The 21,868-nt window shown below is 40.2% G+C and overlaps 1 protein-coding gene across 1 annotated transcript in view; it reads left to right on the plus strand.

Moving 5' to 3' along the window:
* The window catches only part of OLFM4 (olfactomedin 4), a gene marked incomplete at its 5' end in the record, with an annotated part of 102,245 nt that extends 80,833 nt beyond the window's left edge, over window positions 1-21,412 (plus strand). Inside the window, 1 exon segment of the mRNA XM_080376090.1 lies at window positions 1-21,412. This exon segment is cut by the window's left edge and continues 16,508 nt beyond it.
* Between the last annotated feature and the right edge of the window lie 456 nt (window positions 21,413-21,868).

Raw genomic sequence — 21,868 nt, forward strand, 5'->3', positions numbered from 1 at the left:
GAATGAATGTGTGTCATTCCTATGGGCACGTTCCCTCAAACTGAGCACCGACACATACCATGAACTGAAGTTCTTGTCATGTTGCTGCTTAAGCTATGTAATTTCTGTCCCTGAGCAAGTCTTCCAAATTTGCAGATTATCATTCTCACACTTCTAATAAGCAGTTAATCCTCTTCCAGAGAGAGATAGCATTGAACTAGACCCCAGCCTTAGAGTAGCCTTCATTCTGGGAGGTGGATAGAAGTGTAAGCAAACATGAACTTTGAGCTTGCAGCTGGGTCTATATCACCAGCAAGCTCCCCTTCCTTGGTCCAAATGCTCCTGAACTTTGATCTGCTAGGAGTATTGGTTAGAAGCAATAACTGAAACATTAAGTCTCTCCTATATAAAATGCATCCATATAGGACAATATTCTGAACTGGGGTAGGTTGTATCAGTTCTAGTCCAGCGGGAGGATGATGGTACACAGCAGGTGACGATATGCACTACTTTTTAATACCTATGTATCACACAAATGGTAGGAGAGAGAGTAACCCTGGGAACAGAAAATATGTGAAGATGTAAAGAATGGAAAAAATAAAGTGAATCATGAAACCCTAAAAGGCTTATACCTGAAAGCTATATGCAATCGGAGAGGAGGTTATCTGTGCTGAATAATGAGGACAGAAGTAATCTAAGCTGTGGTAATACAATATTACTTTATTTAAGTAATGTGTTTAATTCTTTTTACTTTGTGGGATCTTTTTCTTGGAAACCGGGGTCCTTTTGACGCTGAAGGAGTGTTAGCCCTCCTTAAAAAGCTGACCCTGCTACAAAAGAGACTGCTAAGAAAAAATGAAAACAGCCCCTTAACAATGGATGCTTCAGTTATACTGCGCAAGTGTTGGAAAAGCATGTCTCAGGACTTCCAGAGGGCTGCTGCATAGAGCTGAAAAGCGATTAAGGCTGGCAAATCACTGTATAGTTTTGCACTGCCAGTCTTGAGACTGCCTCAGTAATGGTGTGACTTACTCAATTCAATATAGCCTTGAAAAGGGACCTCTTGAGCTCAGAAATGCTGTTGTGTAGACCACTCATGTGCCTTGAGGGGATTGTCACAACATTTCCATGGCAATTGCTCTTGTAAGCTGAGAAACGTTCAGGAGGCTGCCATAATATAGACACTGGATAGTATGTACTGACTTGTGTGTGCATGTGTGCGAGAGAGAAAGGCTGTCTAAAGGAAGATCTATCTATCTGACCTACTAATGTAGCTGAACTAGCTGAGGTGCTTGTCTCAGTGCTATAAAGATCTGTTTTTAGACCAATTTCTGAGTTTCAAGCAGATACATTTGCAGAAATCAGGATTGTTCTGTGAATTATTTGTCAGCAGAAAAAGAGGTCTAAATGCATGAGATAATGTATTCATAATGCATAATTTGACTATTTTAGAAGCAATTACACTTTTGAAAACACCAGCATAAGCTTGATGCAGACAAAACGGAGCTCTTAGTACCCCCTCCTGAAACCCTCTTCCTTTCCTCTGCTACTGAGCATTGTGCAACCTTTTTTTTCTCACCTGAATCATTTATCCAAATCCCAATATACAGGTCACGTTAAAACCTTTCTGTTTCTTCCTATACAATATCCATAAGAGCGGCCCTTTCCCCCAGTTATTTCCCATTTAGGTCCTTATCACCTCTCATTTCACAAGCTGTCACTGTGTTTAACCACCTCAGGAAGATTTCTGAAATTTTAGTGTAGAATAGGTGCTGGGTTGGAATTTGGGGCCAAATTTTCAGCAAAACCTTAGCCATGCAGTCATTTGGGGGACATATTGACAGTCTGCAGCTGTGCAGGTAGGACTTGGCTTCTGCCCACTAACTGGCCTTAACTGGAACCACCAACAGCGTGTGGCTGCAGAGAGATGAGGCAACATGGACATTGCTATGTCCTGAATATACCAACTAGGTCCTCAGGGCAGGCTCTTGCAGCAGTACAAATGGATCCTGGTCTAGTTTGTGGCCATGACTTAGCTAAAAAGGCAGGGAAAAGAATACAGTCCTACCTGGTGGTGCACTCTGTTTCTGTGGTGCCCTGTGTGCGCAATACAATTGTCACCTTAGTAATGCTATTGCCATGTGCAAAGGCTGCTGTCACCCAGCCACGGTCTGTGGCATATCACCTGCCTTTTCTTTTCAACTGATAACATGTTGTATGTTCGACAAGGAGCACATCAGCAGCTGGGGTGTTTGGTTATATTTGAGAAACTTCTCTGCTATCATTTTCTTAGCTCTGTGCTTGGTGCTTCTTTACACTTCACCATGTACCAGTGTTACTGACCATGGCCCACCTGGCCAAGTTCAGTATGCCTTAACTGTGACAGTTGGTGAAAACACTCCAGTTCTATTAATGTTTTTTCCTTCCTGGTGGTGGATGGTGCTGAGAAGAGAACATGGAAGGGAGAAATAAACAGGCAAAGGGCTGTGTCAGCTGGGAAAGGAATGAGCTGTTTTACACATCTGCAGGACACAGGACAAGGAGTGACACACTTAAGTTACAGCAAGAAAGCAGTATGATCAGGATTTAGAAAGGTTTTCTAACTGGAAGGACAGTCAAGCGCAGAAGAGACTGACTGGAGATGATAAGAGTATTGGAAGTTTTTAAGGCTGGACGAATATCTGTGAAGAATAACGCAGACTTGGTTGTTCATGCTGTGGTGCTGGGACTAGTCTGAACAGCCTCTTGTGGTGCCAGAGGTCCTGTTCATGAGTCCATCTCCTGTCTGGTAGCTCAGCAATAAGTTTTTCCTATTCTGACTTACAGCCATGGCTTTAAATTCTGGAATTACAGACTTGATACTGATCTCCAGCTTCACTCCTGAATCTTGCTTGTGGCCACTTACTATCTTGTTATCTATGTTCATGAGGCATCTTGCTTTGTTTTTTCATCAGTTTATACCTCCAGAGGATGTAAACACTGGCTGCCTGACGAGTTAGGATGCTTTTGACAGCGATCTACCTTGGTTTTCTGTATTTCTAACCTTGAATCTGTCCCAATTAGCTTTACATATGGTTTCCCAAGGCTTTGGAGAATATTTCAGTATTGACCCAAGCAATCAGATGTGTCACACAGAGCTCAGATTGTTAACAGTACATTGACAGTTGAAAGGTATTTCATCTCTCCTTGACAACTGCAAAGAAAATTCTTCAGAAGAAGAGTGCTGAAGTATTTGTAAAACTCTTTAGGAAAGCAGTGTGTTCCTGTTATTTAAGTAGTCGCTGGCAGATGACCTGTTATCCTGGATCAGAGAGCAGGATAGAATTTCTGCTTCCTCTGCTGACACTTGCAGAAGCTCATCAAAGGTAGTTCATTTTCACATCTGTTTTCTCTTCTGTGATCAGAAGAAAACTTTTCATACGTAATCTCTCAGTCCAACCAGACTGGATTTACATGGTGTTTCAGGGTGTATTGACTCTTTTGTGACATCCAAACTACCTTCTGAGACAACAGCTTGATTTATTTTCTTTTAGTGGCTCAGACAGAGTCCTCCTGGTTGAACCCTGAATCTTGCTGTAACATAGAGTGTATTTTCAGGTAAATGTCTCTTGGTGTTCTAATTGAAGGATGCAGGCTGACAATCCTGATGTTTCTCAACAGTTTTCCTGAGATCTGTGATCTCTTTTTATATTCTTTGGGGACTACAGTCACTGTGACCACTGAAAGAACAATTTAATATGCTTTCTGTATTCCTCTGCAGCTTTGAAAAGCATACACATCTTTTGTATGTCTGTGTGTCTGTATATGAGTGCATATGTACATTTATTTCTGACTGGGATCAAGACAGTGTAAGAAATAAAAGTCTTATATGACAAACCCTCAGTTGCCAGTCATGAACACAGAATACAAAATCAAATTAAAACCCTGTATGCTAGATGATAGCATTAGGAACAATTTGACATTTATTGAACAACAGATGGTGATTAAAAGGATAAAACTCTGATTGTCTTGCTAAAAGCCAAACCTTATAGTTCCGTCTAAGGAATGTCTAACATTTCAAATAAAACACTCAAGGCATCAATGAATTCATAGGAAGATCAATCTCGAAGGCATTCTTATAGACATTCTTATCAGAAGCGCAGTTAAAGTCTCCCCTTTAAAAGTACCACATTTTTAGCTTGACAGTTTTCTGGAAATGAATCCTCTCCTCTAGGAGAAGGTCACAGATAATAAAAACTTAACAGAGAGACCACGTGTGTTAAACTGATTTTATTAAATGAGGGGAGAACTGAATACTCTCTTTCCCTTCAACCCTGTTCTTCCAACATAACCCAGCTTTCAGTGTATGAGAGTACAGCGTACGGTCCTGTCCTTCGGAGTGTGAACCCCTTGGCCGCGGGGAGATGCCTTTGTCGATCGCAGTGGAATAAATGTGGGGGCAAAGAGAGAGTCCAAATTATTCAGTAGTCTTTCCTGTCTTTCTCTTGCACCATGCTATTAGATGCTGCTCTCCATGGAGTGCCTGTGAGCCACCCAGTAAAGGTGTTCTCTCTAACCAGTAGCTTTGTGTCACAGATCCCTACAAGTCTGTATCCTGCTTGTAAAGGAATTTATGAAGGAGAAGTAAGAGAAGCAGTCTATTGTCAGCAGATTTATATTCATTTTCATGTGAAAGAGGGTGGATGCACATTGTGCCAGGCAGTGGTCTCAGGCAAGTGGTCCCGTTTTTACCTCCAACCAGCACATTTTGCCTGGCTGACTGCACTCAGAGATTGTCTGCTCTGAATGCACCTTCTGGCTGAGTCTGTTGGTGGACACAAACTGAGGTATGCTGAATTTATATTTATAGGATCAGTTATGAACAATTTTGCTTCATCTCACTCCCTTCGTGCTAAACAATTTATCACATCTTTGTGTGCAATCACAGCGGTGCCCTTAGGAGTGAACATACTGATAATTAGCAATTATTGACAGATATATTCAGTTTAATTGTTTCATTGTTCTGACTACCCACCCTTCTCTCCATGTGCAGCTGTCATGTCATTCATTGATGGATGATGGATTTGTTTTATTCTCTGTATCTAAAGCCTGCCTGCACACCTCAGACTTGTTTGCTGTCATGTCCTCCTTTGCATAGATTATGCTTATTCTCTGCATTGGCCATACTTCTCTCCTTCAGCATTTTCACCTTTCCTTTCCCTCTTGTCTTGGCCTTGCTTCTGTCTTCTCTATGTTTCACTGACTGTGCATAATGAATTTTCAGTCTTCATTCACACATATTTGCTCTGCCAAACCTGTTTCACAGATTGCATTTGCTGTGTCTAGGAACAATAGCCAACAGCATGGTCCCAGAGACTTGATGATAGAAGATATTTCCTGTCAGAAATACCCTCTAAAGATCTTTGGAAGTCAATGACTATAAAACTCGAAGTACAGAGGCACAATAGGGTCTTAAAAGAGGGTGGACATTCCCGTGTCTGGTGACAGGGAGAGAGAAGGATGTGCAATAGGTAGTTCCTCCTATCCTGGGACAGACATCATGGTAAGATGGCTGAATCTCTCTCTGAGGCAATTATACCTTTCTATTAACTATCAAGGTTGACACAATGACTGTCTTAAAGTAGACATTTAGCTAACGGGAATTTGAGTATGGTCATGAACTGGAGGAAGAGACATCTGGCTTTTAACTTCCCTGTGCCAGCATCTGGTGGTGTGCTCCCCCCACCCCCACCCCCCATGACCTTTATTTCCATGACAATGCTCAAGTGATAACCATCAGTGACAGTCCTAATGCATGCCTGTGGTGGTGATGGCTGCATCTGATACAAAGTGGATTCAGGGGGGACAGATAACACCACAGTAGCCAAGGACTGATTTGAACAATGTGCCCACGTAACCACAGTCCTGGTCAAGGTACAACTCAAGCCAAATTTGAAAAAAACTAACTTTTGTAGTCGGTATGCAAATATGACTATAAATCATAAACCTTACTCCATAAACAGCCCAGGGCCCGTTAGGCATTCCTTCACAGCAGTGGGGTGTATGCCAGGACCTCCCCTGGAGCAGGGATGCCTCTTAAGGATACTCCTTGAGGTTGAGATATTCCTAATCGCAACAGATTCTTGGTAAGTGATTAATAGCATGCTGAACTTTGAAGTCTTAGCTGCATGGTATAAAGAATTGATTGAGCACGTATAATCCTTTAGATATAAAGCATTGACCAAGTTTGGGACTAAGTCTAGATCCAGCTGCACCTAAACTCCCCTCTGAGAAGGAGTTCAGAATGCAGGGAGTCCTTTCTAAACCTCATGACCCGATGGGAGGGTCCCCCTGACAGCTTTGTATGACAACTGCAGTAAATAATTAAGTGTACCTTGCCATCGAATCTTGTTAAACCACTGTCACATTTAATACCAAAATTTGTTAATCACTGTTTTATATCAATAAGCATATTGCTACTTCTGTTTTACAAGGGAATTGGATCACTCATTTCCGTGACAAAGCATCACTGTGTTTCATCAAAATATTTACCCTTTTGGTTAGCATTATTCAGATTTTGAGTTTTTGGCCAGAAGGTTAGGCTGGGGTTTTTTTTCATAGCATTGCAGGCATTTTAAGGCAAGATCTAATTGCAAATTAGAATGTAACTGAGAATAAGAAAGGTCAATATAAATATGTGGTACTTTAAGAGCAGAAGAGAACTTTAATGAAAAATCTGAATGAAGCATTAGGAATTTAAAGTACAGGTGTTTTGACCTTGATGTAAATAGTGTGAAAGATGTCAGAAAACCATTACTGCTAGTTAAGGAAATTGCAATTAGCATCAACTTATTAGTGATACAGAAAGCAAGAGACAGTGAAATTTGGAGGGGGAATACCAAGGGCTATCATGAAAGGTGAACTGGAAGTGTTGGTGAAAGGAACATCTGAAGAGTCTGGAAACTGAATACTGGAGCTCTGGGTGTGCTTCAGAAAGCAGAGGGTGGCTAGTGAAAGTAAAGGAAAACAGAAACAATACATGGAGAAAGACAGAGAAGATGATGTTCTTGCAATGCTCCATGGGAACTTGAGGACTCTGTCTTTGAACATGGTCGCATCTCAAGTAGATAAAGCCCTGAGCAACCTGAGCTAAGCTGACTCTGCTTTTAGCAGGGTGTTTGATGAGATGATTGCAGAGGTGCCCTCCAGTCTCTGCTGCTCTGTCATTTTGTGTCTCTTCCAAACTTCAATCATCAAAATATGGTGGGGTTTTTAGTTTGTACATCAATAAATGACGGAACTTATTTTCATTGCTATTAAGTGCACAAAGGCCTTCTGCTATTATCCTGTAAAATTTCATACTGAAGACATGTACTAAGGAAATCTTCCGTTACCTTAGGATTAACATTATCGCATCAGTAGAAAGCTGTAAAAGAAAACAGTAAAAAAAAAAACCATTTTATTTTGCTGATGCTTGCAATAGGTAATGACAGTATCAGCGGTAAGAACCTATTAAGCTACTTCAAATTAGTATCTGATCTGCTCTAAAAAGACACTCATTATCAGTTAATTCATTAAGGGTATTTGTTGAGGTTTAAGACATATGAAACAAAAATACCTCATTTGCAAGTAATTAATACAGAATTACTTAAGCAATACAGTATCACAAATGAAATACTTCTATTTGAATTCCTTTTAATCCACTTGAAAGAGATACTTAAATCTTTAATCATCAGATAAATTAGATATGTTTTGTTAATTACCTATCAATCAATATTCCAGCTCAGTATCTGCATTCCTCAGGAGAAGGGCACACAGTTGAGACAGGAGTTTTCTTCATTAAACATTCTTCCTTATTTATTTTCTTTGTGGAGGGTATTAACCAATTCAATTGTTCAATAATTCAAGGGAGAATCACTGTGTTTATTTTTTTTTTTTTGTCTGTGTTGTAAGTAAAGATCCCAGGAGATTTGGTCATGTATTCCTATGCATTCAAAACCTTTTCTAAGTTTAAGAGTTTGCTGCTATTTTTTTTTTTTTTTTGTCAAGACTTTAGGAGTAAGTGTAGCTTTATTTAAAAATATTATCACAAAGACACCATTGCATTTAATCTCTCATTTCAAGTATGAATTGACTGGACTGTGCTGGCAGTTGTGTGAGTTATTGATTTTACAGAGCCGGTTCCCTGGGCAAGGAAGGCACATGCTTGTGTTTGAGTGGTCCACTAGGTCTTCAGGTTGTGTAAGGTGGAAGCACTAAGCACCTGCAAAAGTCAGACTTCATAATTCTGGCATATTTTGGAGGAGGACTGGGAAGAAGAGATTCTGCAAGAAGAAGGTTACACCACCAGGAGAAGTTGCCTGGGCTGTGGTTTAAGCTCCAGCACTCACTGGAAATCCTGCTATGTTTCCCTGTTCAGGAGCAAAAATGGATTTTCATATAAAAGTGGGCCAGACTGTTTCTTTAAAAATTATTCCAAATGATTCACACCTAAGTTGAAAGTATCTACCAGTCTAAAGCCAGGGATGACAATTCTGTTAATGTCTGATTTGGAAAACACTGAAAAACCAGTGTTAATAATGAAATGCTGACACAACTTTATCTACAGCCCTTCTAGCAGAGGAGCTATAATATGAAAATGTAAGATTCAATAAAATGCAAGGCAGAAATAGCAAATTATATTAGATGTGACATATTAGCCATAAGGCCTTTTCTAAACTACACTGAAAAAATTAGGACAAGGGTATGGTAGTATATTTTTCCCCAAAGCGTGAGAAAGGCCTAGGCCCTGGAGCATTCCCTCTGAACTTGTATTCTATTTCTAGCATGTGTTTGATTAACTTTTATTTTTGTTTTGCAGGCTAGACACACAGCACCAACCTTAATGTCAAATTAGATAATGAAAAGCAATATTCATCTTAAAAAAAATCATTCAAATAACTGTCATGTTGCATTATAGTTTTTGCTGCTAGCAAAAGCCTTAATTAAGCCTGCAGAATGGTTTCTTTTCTCATCTTCTGATTTCAGATGCTCTGAACTTCCTAAGCAATTTTTCTGTTAGAGCTGCATCTTTATGTTCTTATAGAAATTTTTCTGTGTATAGAATAGAGCAATATCTAAAAAAAACCCTGTAAATGTAGGAGGGGAGAGTTTCAGATAGAGTTGTGCCATTTATCAAGTTGTAGGGAAAAAAAAGAAAGCTAGAACTTTGAGTGTTGCTAGATTTCATCTGGGATGATGAACACAAGCCTAATGACTGCTGCTGCTGATGTATAGTGATTAACAAATCAGAACAACAGCGAACGACATGTTAGTATGACAACCTGGAAATATACTATGGAAGAGATCATGTCCTCCTCATGGTGCAGTGAGGTTACCCAAGCTGGGAGTAATCTCTGGCTGGTGCTGAACCAAACTTGCCCCAAAACAAATTTTCCTGAAGGAAAGATCATTGCTGCTTTGAGCAATCTCTGACTGAAGCAGTAATTCTTGACATGGAATCTAATTATGCCTGGGGCTGAAATGGTAAGTACAGGGACCAGAAAGTGCAAGGAAAATTGAGCCACACTTGGGTGCTGAATCAAGCAGAGCACAGCCAGATCTGGAGAAATGGGCCTAATGAATGCATGCATGCATAATAAATTGCAATCAATACCACCAAATGAGTCATTGGTGTGATAGGCATTACCTACTGTAAGTGCATTATTGGAATTAGTAAATTGGATGTGTTACTACTGCTTACGAGCCTGCAGCATTTCTCCTTAACCTTAAGAGCAAACCCTTCCTCACTTGCTATGCTTTGATTTGTATCGTGAAGTGGTCTCAGCATTCATGAACCAGAGTCTCTTGGGTTGAAACTAAACTAAAAGCGATGGTTGAGGAGATCACTTACTGCTCTAGAGCTGCAGATCGGTGTTCAGTCCATAGAAACAGACCAGAACTATTTACAAAATGAAGTACTCATAAAACTGTTTATTGATATGCCAGAACCTCTGCATCAGCTCCTGAGGTCTGTAGATCTACTTCTGGTGGTCCAAACTGCTTACTGAAGCAGTTGGAAAGATCCTTAGGCCCCAAACAAACTTTGGCCATGAGGAAACCATGGTCTCCTCTGTCTAGCATTTGCATAATACCGGTGCAAAATGTTTCCAGGTCAGAATATTCCATTGTCACATGTTCCTATTTATACAATGTCCTGTAGAAATGACAGTGATTACATGAGGTAGCAAGTCACAGTGAGCCGAGCTTCTGTTTTTCCACTGAGTCTCCAGACTGAGTTTTCCCTGGCTTTGTTAACTCCTGAATTCAGTTGGGTCTATTGCTTATTGCACCTGTGAAACCAACAGCAGTATTATTGGCTGTTAGGGCTTGACTGTGAAGCCAAGTATTGCACGTGTCTCCAGTTGATTTCGAGAGTATGATACTCTAAGATGGCCTTTAATGTTGGCCTAAATTCCCCTTCTGCAAAACTGAAACAGTGAAACTACATTTCCCCCATAGTTTGCCCTCTCCCACCCCAGTGATAAGTGCTCTGTAACGTAAGAACATAAAATTATTGGGCCAGACCATCCTTTCAGGATCATGTGCACCAGGGAAATGGCATCCTCCTGGGAATACATCCAGTTTGACAGGAAACCAGACTACCTTTAGTACATAAAGAGGAAAAACAGCTCAAAAGGAAACACAGAAACTTTCCACAGAAAATGAAAATGTGGTCAAACGGAGAAGGAAAGGAGAAAAGTAAAATAAGCAAACAAAATGGTTTTAAGAATTCTTAATGGTATCTTTTGAATTTGGGTGCTGTCAAGATTTGCCTGTGCTTTGACCAGCTCTGCAAAGTCACAGTAGAGCTGACAGGAGGAAAAGAGGGTCAGGACACAAGCTGTAAAAGTATACACCCCTTAAATTTACTCATGCTTGCTGCATCCACTAAATGATTTGCTCATAAAGACCTGTAGCTAATGTTGCCTAGTTCTTCAGATTTATGACCAGTTTGCATGGCAGGCATAAGCCAGATTTAAACCCTTTTGAGACACGCAGGCATGTTTGCAAATTCCTCCCTTCTTTCCTTCCTTCCTTCCTTCCTCTGCTGAATCAAAACCAAAATGATTCCCTTTACATGGGTATGTTATAGCTTTCTCTGCCAACATAAACAGCAATAAAAGACTTGGTCACTTATCACTACATACATGTAATAAGTGACTAGGCCACCTCCATATTTTACAGTGCTGTTTAAAAACATTTGTTTCTGGAATGTAGGCACTGGTTTCTAACCTGGAAATGAGAAAGTAAGGAATAGCATATGAGGAAGATTTATACTGTAGATTGAAGGAAAACCTTTGTTAAGCAGGGTTTTGGGTTTTTTTGGTGTTGCTTTGATTTTTAGTTTAGTTTGTTTATAGGTCCTGGAAAATCCATCAGATTAAAATACATCAGAAAATCCCCAGGAACCAGGCTGAAAGTGAACAAGAATTTAATCTTTCTTCATCACTGTCAACTGAAACTCGTTCCTCCTGATAAATATAAGTAGATGCTGTTTCTGCTTCTTTATTGATGCTGGTGATCTCAATCCAATAGCACAGAAGAAAGTGGAAGATTAAGATGTATAGTAAAGCAGGATTGCAATAAAATGGGAAAACTGTCAGTCACATATTGCCTTAAGATGGAATTTTACAATGCTTTTGTGGTTAGGAAAGGTTAAAACTCTTCCAAGAATATCTTTCTTACTGATAGACTTTCCCCGGAGAAGACCTTGTAGTCATTTAAGTCCTTGGTGACCTGACTATAGATCTGATAATATCAAAAGTACAAAAATAAACTGACTTGCTTAAGGATTTTCAACTGTTGAATTTATACTTGCTGTAAACTGCATAAAAGAGAAAATTAGAATCTAGCTAAAAATCAGTGTCCATGGTGTTTTCAGCACTAAACCCAGCATTTCCAATAATATTCAGTTAACTAGATGGCAAGAGTTCCTGAAGAACAGGATCAGTGTGTTAACCAAAGAAGCCATCTGGGGATGATATGAACAGTAACTTAAGCTGGTATCCCAAGAAGCCACCACTTAAATGTGACTAAGGTTATTTGGACTAATAAAAATTGCTCCTGAGATTTTAGCAAGGCCCAAAAAGTGTCTGGGACCTGCCTCTTGGAAATTTCAGTTTTAAAATGGTAAAGATAAAATTAGCATACAAACACCAGCATACAAAGAGCCTGGGGTTGTGCTAGCACTCAGATTGTCACCTGAAGAGAGAGTAGGATGTGATCACTGTAGCAGAGGGTTTTGTGTAGGAGAAATCTGTGTTTATCTGGTGAAGGCCTGAAGTTGCCTTAACAGAGGCACAGGGTCTGGAAATGTGCTGCGTGCACAGGCAAATGTTATCGCTGCAAGAGAATTTAAGCAGAGCCCTTTCCCAGCACAGGATGCTGACACTGAAGCTTTACAATAACATCAGGCATGTACATGTTTTTTCACATACCCTCTGCTTGGACAATTTCTATTGTGAAAAGGACCAGGCAGACATCACTCCTGTTCTAGCATCCTTTGACACGGAGTTGAAAATATTTAAGCCTGTGGGGAGATTGGTGAATGCCTCTTTTGAATATTTTTTCATCTAAATCGTTAGGCACATGAGTAGTGAGGGGAAGAAGTCCTGACAACAGTTGCATGGCATATGTCTTTAACATCTCTTAACTACAGAGAAAGAAGTGACCACAGAAGTTGGTCTGAGGGCCCAGTATGTCAAAGCATTTCCAAAATGCTTGCATTCCCTATTTACACCCCTCTATTTGCATGTGAAAGGCCTGTATTTGTGGATGTCAAGATTTCACTAAGGGTCAGACTGAGCTGAAACCCTGAGATTCAAACACTTCAGAAGGCCTGAGAAGGCTGGTTTTCACGGCTCTGGTTTATGTCATTGTTGGAGATAAGAAAGTGAGATGATTCAGTGCAGAAATAAATCCCTCCGGGGTTGGTATGTGCTTTGGTTTTGGCCACTTCTGTCAGATGGCATTGTCTGGTTGTCTTACTTGGCTGGTAAAGCTTCATACACATTTTGCTCTCATTTGAAATGGAGCTTACTCTGCTCTTGATCAGGATACTTCAGTTTCCTAGAGAGCTGTTTTACAGAACTGCTCTAGGGCACCTTTCAGCATGATCAGCCGTGTCCAGGAATGGGGTGGCAACTGAAACAGCATGCCAGGAAAGCAAGGGAAAACATGAGAAGAATGTTCTTGGTGTCACAGTGGCTACTGCACTTCTAAACTTGGCTTATGCTCCCTCATCCAAGGCAGGGGAAACTGCTGCTGTAAGTATAGCCCTTCCTGAGCAACTGGGGGTGCCATGGACCTCCATGCCCCCATCAGTGGGTAGCTCTGATTCTGCTGCCTGCATGGCCATCCCTACTATCAATCCTCCACCATCCAGGCTCCTTTGTATCCTCAGCAACTGGCTGCAGCAGGGTGGAGTGTCAGAGCTACTGTGAAACTACATTTCCCTATCCAGTAGTGAGGCTGCAAGAATTTGTCCTCATTCCTGGGACAGTAAAGTTTGATCTTGTCTGTGCTGTCGTGAATCCTTGGTCTTCCCCTGAGGACTGCTCTTACAGAGCGCAGAATGAGACTATTATTACATTACCACTCAGAGTGGGCTTGCCAACATAATTATTTCCTATTAGAAGTGCCTGCATCGTTGCAATTTCAGAGTATTGAATTTGCATTACACAAAACTATAGGCAAAGATCTTAGCTGATGTAACCTGCACCACTTTGCTGAAAGCATTTGTAGTAGGTATGGCTCTGGCTCTTTGTATGTACGTATCTGTGTATGTAGATCCAACACAGAAATGTTACAGAATACATGACATCAGTAGGAAAAATCCTGCTTTATATTCATTTTGGTGCTTCTATGATAGAAATTACACAAGGAGAATGAGTTTGATTTTTCAGATAAAGAATGGAAATTGGTCAGTTTTGCCTTTTAGTAGAATTAAACCTTGAATTATGTACCATAAGTCTTCAAATAAAACACTGCAATTACCTATCTATTCACTTCTCTGTTGAGAGGCTTTTTGTCAGGGAATGTGTATGCAGAATGGGAAGGAAAATAAAAATCAGATTTAAACAAAACTAAAAGGCATTTTCTCAGCTGGAGGTTAGAAAAAAGTGATTCCATAAATGCAGAATTTTGTGAGAAGTCCTTGATGGTATCTGGAATAACACAACATACAGCATAACATAATAATGAAAAGAGAAAATAAAAAAAAAACAACCACCAACCCCTGCTTTAAACTTATTTGATTCAATGCATGTACATTTTTCTTTTTGGTATTGTTTCTGTTCTACACAAAGTGTATTTTAAAGACTACTTAGATGTTTAACTGCATTGAGATCATGCATTATACAATTTGTCCTTTACAAAAGAGAGCATACCTGCCAGGAGCACATAATTTAATAAAGAAAATAACATTATAACTAGGTTTTGATGACACTATAATCAGGAAACACAGGCGAGGGGTCAGCCAGCCAGATTGTTTCTACTGGGTATTTGAGAACTGTGGGCTGCTGTTATTTTCAGCTGCACCGTAATTGTATTTTATTGTGGCGCATAAATCAAGGTTTTAAAGGGAAGATATATATATATCTATATCTCTAGGTATAGATATATATTTCATATCTAAAAGCTACAGATGTTGGCAGGAGAATTGCTTGTTGCCAAAACTAGCTGGAAGTATATTTAGTCCAAGAGAAAATGATCAGGTTTATAGCTCAGAGGTTGAAAAAACACCCCTATGACAATTATGCTCCGTTTAACATCGGTGCAGGTTCTTCTGTGCTTTCCTGTCCTCACTTCATTCTTCTTTACATTATTTTCTTGTTATTGTGTCCTGCAGGGAATGGGTCTTTACAGGCTGTTCAGTCTCTGAATGGGTTCAATCCCTCACTTCTGCGGAGACCACTGAGAAGGGTGTCACTTGTGAAGGCAGTTTTGTGGGGAGACAACTCACTAATAAGACCCGTACTCAGACAACCAGCCTGCTCCTGCAGGCCTCCGAGCAGCTATTAGAAGCTAATTGTAATGCTTATTAAAGACAGCTTAGCAGGGATGCGAAAATGGCAGGCAGAGCTTTGCTATTATCTACACCAGCTCTCAGCCCTCTTAGCAGCTCTGCTCTCTGGGTCTATTCAGGGGCAGAGATGCTGCTTTTCTAAAAGGGGCGGGGGCGCGGTGGGGAGATCCCAAACCCATATAACTTGGCGGTTCTGAAAAATCATCCCAGCCTGGGAAGGCTGATGGAGACTCTTTCAATTGCACTTGCATCGCGTGCCAGTTTTTTGGTGGAAGGCTGTCTGCAGGACCACTAAACGTATCGTACCTTTTTCACAGTCAGCAGGTGAGCATGACATAGGTGTTTCTGAGGAAAACTGATGCACAGATGTTCCTAAGATCCTTTATTAGTGGTGATAATAAAATAAACAGACACCCAGAAAAGTACAACTTGAATTAAACATCCCCATTTAAGCTTTTCAGTGTCATCTCTTACCATTTGCAATGTCTCCTTCCCACCTTCCTCCCACCTCTTTCGGGTTTTTCCTGCAAAAACTAAGCAAGTATGGTATGGAAATCAGGGACACAACACATGTCAAACTCAGCATGCCATATCCTTAAACTCCCTGTCAGAGTAAAAATTCAGTTTGAGGCTTTGCATCCTGTTATTCCTCGTGCAAACTGCCACTGAAGGCAAGCACTTTGCCTGTGGTAAATGCTCTTGTTCAGAGCAGATGTTTCCCTCAATTAGCATTTATTCAACTATTTAGCAAGTACATTCTATTAAAATATTTTAATTTATGCATAAATTATGTTATTAAATTTACAAATTCTTTTTATAAAACACATCCTATAGTTTCAAGCTAATAATTTTCTATCAGTAACAGTTATCAGGGACCAGAGAGTATTCCTCTAAAAAGAAGTCTTTGCATTATGTTTTCCACCAGTGAGACATTTACTTCTTTCATGTATTCCTCATAGCATGATGATGGCATTTTTTTATATCCTCCACATAAAGATACTTAATGTTTAAGACACTTGACAGGTTTTTGAAAACATGGAGATGCAGATTTGAGTTTTCAAAGTTCTGTACATATGTAATAACTCTTTTGTTCTTATTCTATTAGCTGTCCTCCTTCCAAAATCATGGATAGACAAGACAGTCTTTTCTCCTTATCTTTCCATCTGTTCAGACTGTTTTCACACACTCTGCCAGTGCAATTCTGCCCTAATGTTACTTTTCCCCTAAGTATTGACTTAAATGGATAGCATAGCTTAAGAAGTCCATATGCAGGTCAGCATTATTTCTGAAAACATTTTCATCTGTCGATTAAAATTAGCTATAGCACAGGCTAATACAGTTTTCTCCTGGGAGACTGAATAGCTCCTGTGCTTGATAATGAAATGCAGGTTTTTTTGCATCTAGGTTGTCGGCAGGAATCCAGCTCAGGTTACTAGTGACCGACAGTTGCTACCATCTACTGGCTGTTTGCAGTCCTCTGTGAAACAACGGGGCACCCCGGTTCCTTCGCATCGCGGAAAGGTGGGGTCTGTCTTGTTGGCAATCTGACCAGAATCTTGTTGGGATTGGCAGCTGACAAGAGGAGTAGCACTTTCACACGTCTTTTTAGCAGGTCTTTGGGTTCAAGAAAATGTGATTTTTTTTCTCTTGCTATATAATATAATGCTAGTTGTTTACTTCAGACAACTGTGTTTAGGAGTGTGCCAGCTAATTGCTGCTGAACTGCAATTTTATGCAGAGCAGTCCTTGTGTACCTTGGATATTAACATTCAATGTCCCATCGGTTAGTGTGTGTTTATCTGTATATTTGTAATGGTCTTTCTCAGTGCTGGCAAAACTACAAGGCTTTGTGGGTAAAAAAATAACATCTTTTATCAAGGTTAGAACTGAAAGACTGTAAGTTAGCTATGAAGATCCTAAAGTGCCTAGGCAGTAAGGCAGATAATCTCCTTTTTTCCATAAACAATAAACATATTCACTTCATAATGAACATAGAGTAAAAAAGGTTCATTGCCACAACACTGTCCGTTTCAGGTTTTTCAGAAGATTTCATGCAATTTAATTTAACTATTTTTTTTTCAGTTCGTTTGTAGTAATATGCATAGCTTGACTACTTTTAAAAAATTGGTCTAATCTGGATACATGCATGTTTATTCTTCATGCTTATGATTTTGGGGATAAACATTGGCTATTAATAATAATAACATACATGGGTTATTGTACTAACCCCAACTCTTCCTTCTTTCTTGCTTTCCTTTGTTTCCTAGCTCTCTTAATACTGGAGTTCAACAGCATTTGGCTTTTTCTTTCACATCTCCTACATGGAGCCTCCCTGGTCCCCAAAGGGGAACAGCTTTGACTAGTTGCCCAATCCTTGTCAGCTACTGTTGAAAGAAAGGTTTCTAAAGTAGACTAGCGAGTGACAGTACACTGGCAGTGTGTTTGCAGAATGTAATAGATTATAGATCTACCCATCACCTAAAGGGAAGTCACAGAGGCAGCAACGGCAGAATGACAGTAGAGTTTGCAGAAGCCAAAATTCTACATAGCAGTGAATGTTCCCAAAAGCAGTGAACTCCAGCAAGAGGGAAAGTAACCTCAGATTTCTTGTAAATTTGGGTCACAAACGAAACCAACATGAACCTTGTAAATAACCGGAGTGTCACTGTTGATTTGATGTTACGAATGATGATATTTCCCTGTATCTACCTGGCCATGAGCAGTTTGTTAATAATGTAGGAACTCTAGTGCAGCAAAACACTGACAATATTCACTGCCATAATGGAAGAAATAATCTCTCCTTGACAAAAGTATTAGGTGGAATTCTCTGGCTTCTCCTCTGTAGGAGGTGAAACTAATTATTTGACATGTTTTTATTTGGCCTGAACCTCCATGGAATCTATGGATAATATCCTCTCTGTTTCATCTGTTTCATCTCTCCAGGTTTAAATTAACACATACAGATCATGGTGGGAACTGTTGTGGAGTTGAGGTATTTGTTATCTATGCAGTGACTTCCAATTTATGCAGTTTAATAGTAGGGTAAGAAGATGAAGGGGAACTATGTCCTCCTGGTAACTGGATCATAAACTGAAATACTTTTTAAAATAGTTGAAGATGAAAAATTATAGTGAACAAGTAATTTTTACTGAGCATTGGAATTATTTGCTTTATTAGTTACTCTTAACTGTGTGGTAAGCTAAGTGGTGTGGTCACCACATAAGTGGTCAGCACTGAGCAATCTCTAGGATGATCTTCATTACTAGTTCTGTATAGAGCTATTTAAGTGACTGGGACTTCAGTGTCTGTATCCATAGCACTCTAACACAGCTGACCCTGGAAGTGTACCACCCTATTTTCCCCTTTACAAGGACACATTACAGCCTAGCTGCCCACTAGCTGTGCTGAGCGGTGTAGTAACCCAGAATTCCTCCTGCTATTCTGAACTAAGGCTTGCAGACTTGTTAAATGGTGGACAGATTTGATCCTGTGTCTGCTCTGACTGCAGCAGTCTGATCAATAAGACGGGATTCAGCTCCAGGTAAAGATGCCTGAATGTAGGTGTCTAAATGAAAGTATTTGCTATAATCATACCAAAGCCCTACTGCAGGTTTTCAGCATTATCTGAGTCACTTTCTAGGCACTGCTGAATGTACAGACTGGCAACTGACCTCAGATGCCCACACATGGCCTCAGTGATGTTTCAGATTCTCTGAAATATCCTCCCTGATTTCACTTGCCACTATGGAAAGTTACTGCTCTGTTGTAGGTCTTCTGTCATATCTGTCATCTCCACATGATGGTCTTTCACACTACAGGGCATCTTAAATATAACTCCATGTGTATGTGTGTGGAGCTGAATTGAGTCAGGATCTCCAGTGGCTATGTTGGGAGCTTATATATACAGGTCACATGTAAAACATCTGATGTACCTAAACATTAGAGTCTCCTGACATTAGAGATGCCTTAGGATGCTCCACCTGACTGTCCTAGATACTGTAGCCTGCCTGAAATGGTGCTGCATGTTTTTGTTTAGTTAACTGAATCCTGCTCCTAAATTTAGATGTCTTGGTCTCAGACTGAGTCTTACCCTGGCGGTTTGATACAGGTGCCTGAAACACAGGCTTTCTTCCATGTTCAGTACCCATGGGTACCCCTGACATCTGCAGAGGTATAACAGGTATGCCACAGGATTTATAGGCCTGAGCAGCGTTGGAGTGGCAGCTGGAGAGATACCCTTAATGTCTCATGGAGAATAAGGACAGTGCTGCACTACTGGGTCTGGCTGCGGTATCTTCTGAGCAGTCTGGGTTATATGTGCATCCTGCCTGTGTCCCAGACAGAGCCAGGGTGGCTGGAGCCCTGTGAGAGACTATGTAGGTGCACATGTGTGTGTGTACGGGTGATTTATCTGGGTCACCTGCTTCACTTCAAAGGGAATATTCTACTGTTTAGACTCTGGGAGGTCAGATGTGCTTCATTCCCTTCAGAGACTAAGCTGGTTCACTAGGTTAGGCACTGAACCATCAGGGATGCCAGCACTGCTAATGGAAGTGCTGCTTTGTTTTTTATTTTTTTATTTCTTTGATGGATTTCATTTTTCCTGAGCCTGGCTGACTAGGATGAGCAAATTAGGTAAGATAGAAATGGTTATGGAAATATCAGGAGAGCTAGATAAAAATGGTGCCTGAATCATCTGTTCGAGGCATTTTTTTCCTATTTACTATATGGTCATCAGTTAAAAGCCATACTTGACCTGTCACTCTGTGTCCATTTCCAGACAAAATTGGTAGCTCATTGTGTCTTTTGAAATCTATTTGGACAGAGGATTGAAACAATTTTTTTTCTTTGATGAGGGGCTTGTCACACTTACTCATGTCTTTGTCATTCCAAGCAAGGTTTCTGCAACATGTTCTGCTTTAAAAGGATTTATAAATATCTACTAGAAAGAGAAGTGAGCAGCTCATCTCCTTTTTAAAGTGGTCACCAAATACTATTCCAATGTTGCTTGCCCTGCATTTCGCTCTCCCTTCCAGTTTGCTGCCAGCTGAAGCTCAGAGAGTTACTTCTGACCTTGCAAGCCCCATGGATACAACAGCTTGAGAGAGAAGTCTTGTGAAAAATCCTGATGGAATGGAAAGTTGTAACTGAGAACATATTTATTTGTGAGGAGGAAAAGAAAAGTTTTTGTTTTTCTTGACAAAACCTGTGATTTTGGCTGGGGTGCGTGTATGTGTAAAACAGGGAAATTACCCATAAATAGTTTTTTTGACAATGGAGGCATCCTGCCTATGTACAAATGCTAGGTCAGCTTGATAATGGGAATTTGCGATGCATACAAGTGTTCAGCTACAAAATACATTTTGAGGATATGGTTTAGTTCTCTGATGTGCTTTGCTTCCACTGTTGTAATTAAATCCTAGTTGGTAATAGGAAAAATTCTTGCACCTAGTGTATAAATAACAACAGAGCTATATCAAACCTGAATGACTGCCAGTAAAGGCAAAGCATCACTGGACAAAGCAATATTTCAATTCTGCACTTCAAGAGCGGTAGCCAAGTGACAGATTACTTGGTAGAAAGTGGTTTTCGCCAGGTGAAACTTAAGGGGAAATTTCCCACAAAGTTGAGATCAGAAGGGCTAACAGACAAAAACGACAGCCTGTGAAGGGACACAAGAAGTGGGGAGACATGTTTCATAGCAAAGGTGCCAAGGACAAAGTAATTTGGCTGTGGGAGTGGAGGTGTGAGTCAGAGAGACTACCTATGAAAAGAGAAAGGTGCAATTCTGAGCAGATGTGAAGCTGAACCCTCAAAGATCAGGACTGTTGTGGCAGAAAAATACACAGATATGGCGTTTCTTTTATCTGTAACTGTCTGACACACCCTTTTCCTTCAGGAAATCATGTTGATGGGAAATTTTCAACAAGTTCTGCCTGGTTAATTCAAGAGAGAGGAACACTGGCACCTTCTGTGCCTGTCATTATGCCCAGTCTTCTACCACTTTAGGCTGTGATGCCAGAGAAGTCTGCTCAGAAATATGTGAACTCGTTTCCTCTGTACATCTTGACTATGAATATTGCATTTCGAATGACTTTACTGGAATACCTCTAAAAGAAATCTAAAAGAAATTACTCTCCCTATGACACACATATCATCTGCCCAGTTAAGGATACTATGCAAAAGATGCTTGTATATAGTATTTGTTCTTGCAAGTACTGCTCAGGCAGTTGTTGCTCTCCATAAACTATTTTGTATGCTCCTCCATTGCAGCAATATTATGTTCAGATAGTATGGTGCTGAGTGTCAGGTTTAAACGTACAAATAAGCAAATTAATAATCCTTGGTTATTATAAAATTCTGCCTTTAGTTCTCCACTGGGGGCGGGGGGGGGGGGGGGGGGGGAGGGGGGAAGGTTCACAGAGTTCTTTACAGAGTAAAAAATGCCTGTATATTTTATGAGAAAACATTTTCCACTTTAAAAACATTAAAAAAATAAACACTTGCATTAAACCTGGCTTAAGGTTTATTACATATGACAGTCTTTAAAAGAGGAATATATCTGGAGGTTTTCATGACTTCATAAAAATACCTAAGTTACACATGCTGAAAGTGCTGCACGTTAGATACTCTTGTCTTGGAATGTAATTGCCTTAAAGGTATAAAGGAGGCTGAGACTAATAATTCCCCCAGCGTGTCTGTTCTCCATTTCTGTTCCACAGAGGAAGCTAGAAGGATGTGGTATCATCAAAGAAGCATGTGTTGGGAGAGGGAAGAGCTAATCCTTAAACAGTTGTGCCCTGCATCTCAACTAAGGAATGAAAACCTTGCTAAAGGATTTCC

This window comes from Falco punctatus, assembly GCF_963210335.1.
Source record: "Falco punctatus genome assembly, chromosome: 2".
NCBI lineage: Eukaryota > Metazoa > Chordata > Aves > Falconiformes > Falconidae > Falco > Falco punctatus.